The following is a 2,587-nucleotide window of genomic DNA, read 5'->3' on the forward strand; positions in this document are numbered from 1 at the left end:
GAGTCATCATTGACTCCAAGATGAACATGGGCCGGCAGTGTGGGGATGCAGTCAGGAAGGCCAACCGTACCTTGTCATGCATTCACAGATGCATCTCAAGCAGGTCCAAGGAGGTGATCCTCTCCCTTTATGTGGCACTGGTCAGGCCGCAGCTGGAATACTGCATCTAGTTCTGGGCGCTGCACTTCAAGAGGGATGTGGACAACATGGAGAGGGTCCAGAGGAGGGCCACTTGCATTATCAGGGGTCAGCAGGGCAGGCCCTACGAGGAGAGGCTATGGGACCTGAACCTGTTCAGCCTCCACAAGAGAAGGCTGAGGGGGGATCTAGTGGCCTGATACAAACTAGTCAGGGGGGATCAGCAGGCACTGGGGGAGTCCCTGTTCCCCTGGGCTACATTTGAGCCATACTCCATTTCAGAACTGGGTTTGTAGACCACACTTTGGAAACTCTTAAAATAACATTTCCATTACCCAACCATTAATTGCTCCATTCCATTACCTAACCATAAAAGCCATTTTTAGTTGTTATTTATTGCAGTTATAATTCTTCACCTAAAGCAATATAATAGATTGTTCTTGCGGAAACACTGCTGCTATCACAGGCACAGAATCTTTTTGAAATAGAGAGGGAGGAACAGCAGAAGGATGTAAAGAATAGCTTTGTTGAAATGTCTCCTTTAAAGAAAAGAATTTGGTTAAAATAGGTTGAAGTCAGATCCATATTTCGGTTCCAACCCCCTCAAAGTTTCTGTGGACTGGAATCCAGAGTTTTAGTTCAGTCCAATCTTTTTTTCACAGTGACACTAAACTCTTGCTGCCAATGACTGCTATCTCCTACAGTCAACAGCAACATTTGCAAGGCCCTTTGTGCTACTGAACTTGCTACTATTGACAGAAAATACTGTCTATGAGCTTCAAATCAATGCAAAACAGAAGCAAATGGCAGTGATGAGACACCTGCTACATATCTCCATTTTACTTGCAATATACTTCATCAAATGTGTACTCTGAGCTCTGCCATTCAGATTCTTTGCCTAACATGATATTGCCATGCAAAATATATTGCATAGAGGGGCTTTGGAAAATGTAACAGACATTTAAAGTAAGAGATGGTCTCCCATTTTTCTCTACAAAAGTAGAATCTACCTTATTTGCACCAAAGTGACCTGGATTCTGTACAGGCCTTGGTTATTCTGGTGTTCAGATTCAAGTTTGATTAAGTGCAAACAGTCTGTTGCGTACAAAACAAGGGACAGAAGAGCAACATAGTCCCTGACAGGAGAGCCATCAGGGTTGCAATTCAAGTTAATTATTGTTTGTTAGTGTTGTAAATGTTAAAATCTACATTAAAATTATGTTAATGGGGAGAGAAATCTCTTAAAAAAGCAGCTGTACTGCAAAGTATCAGGACAGCACATCTAATACAGCCCCAGTGTGCCCAACTACAGCATGTACTCTATTGCACATGTTGCTAATTCATTCTTATATGAACCTCCATTACAGAATCAAGCAAAGACTTATTTCATTATAATGGCCTGCCTGAATATTTAAATAGACATCACAAACCCTATTTTCTTAATCAGCCTCATGGTATTCTTTGTAAAGAGCTAAGAAATAGTTCAAATTTCTCCTATTTGTCTACAAGGCCTTGGTTACATACCCTCTAAATCAGATTTTTAAATTGCATTTCTCTCTCTCAGAAGTAAAACCAGAGTCCCATCCTTTTGTTTTGCTAATGTCATTCTCTGGAGAGAACATTAAAAAGGATAGAGAACACAGGGCGGGCTTTTAGTGCCATCTGATGGCAAAATTAAATCTAACCAGGGTTTTGTCTTTTAAAATGTATACGGAGCAAACTACTAATGTTTTAATATTCTTACATTCCAATGTCTGATATATTATTGTTGAAAATTGGCAAAATAGGATTAGGTACTCAAAAGTAAATATATTCTGATTTCAAAGCATTCTGTTCCTGCAAAATTTGCTGAGCTACTAATAGAAACAATGGAGGGTCTACACTTGTGTGCTCCATCTGGAGGTTAGTGAAATGTATACAGTTTCTGGAAAAAAATCCTTACGTGCACAAAATTATCAGGCTTTCTCCTAGGACTCTCTTTTCTGGCTCTTTTTGAGCACATACTGAAGGAAAAAACACTTGGTTATAATCAGGGTTGCCAACTGTCCGTAAATTTATAGGCAATGCATAGAAAAAGATGCTAAAAACCCTTACCTATACATTCTGTTTGAAAGGAAAAAAACAGCCTGTAAAGAGACCCATAAACAGTTGGCACTGCTTGTTTAAAGACCTGTTGTTCCCTTGCAATGAAACTGAAATGCAAGTATCCATAGATAGAGTATGAGAGGGCTGCTCAGTATCCTACAGGAGCTATGTCAGGGCTTTGTGGCCCATTGGAGGTTTCATAGTTCCCTTTCCATTCTCTTCTGACATACATACTGCTGCCGTTGCCTGCCTGTGAGGACTGCTCAGTCATCCTCTCAAAAATATGTAGCCCTGGGCATAACAGGAAGGTGTGGCCAGGATGGTGTTAAGAGACTGGGCTGGGGGAGAGGCAGTGGGTGTGGTT

This window comes from Crocodylus porosus, unplaced genomic scaffold (genome assembly GCF_001723895.1).
Source record: "Crocodylus porosus isolate Cpor-Errol unplaced genomic scaffold, CroPor_comp1, whole genome shotgun sequence".
NCBI classification, from domain to species: domain Eukaryota; kingdom Metazoa; phylum Chordata; order Crocodylia; family Crocodylidae; genus Crocodylus; species Crocodylus porosus.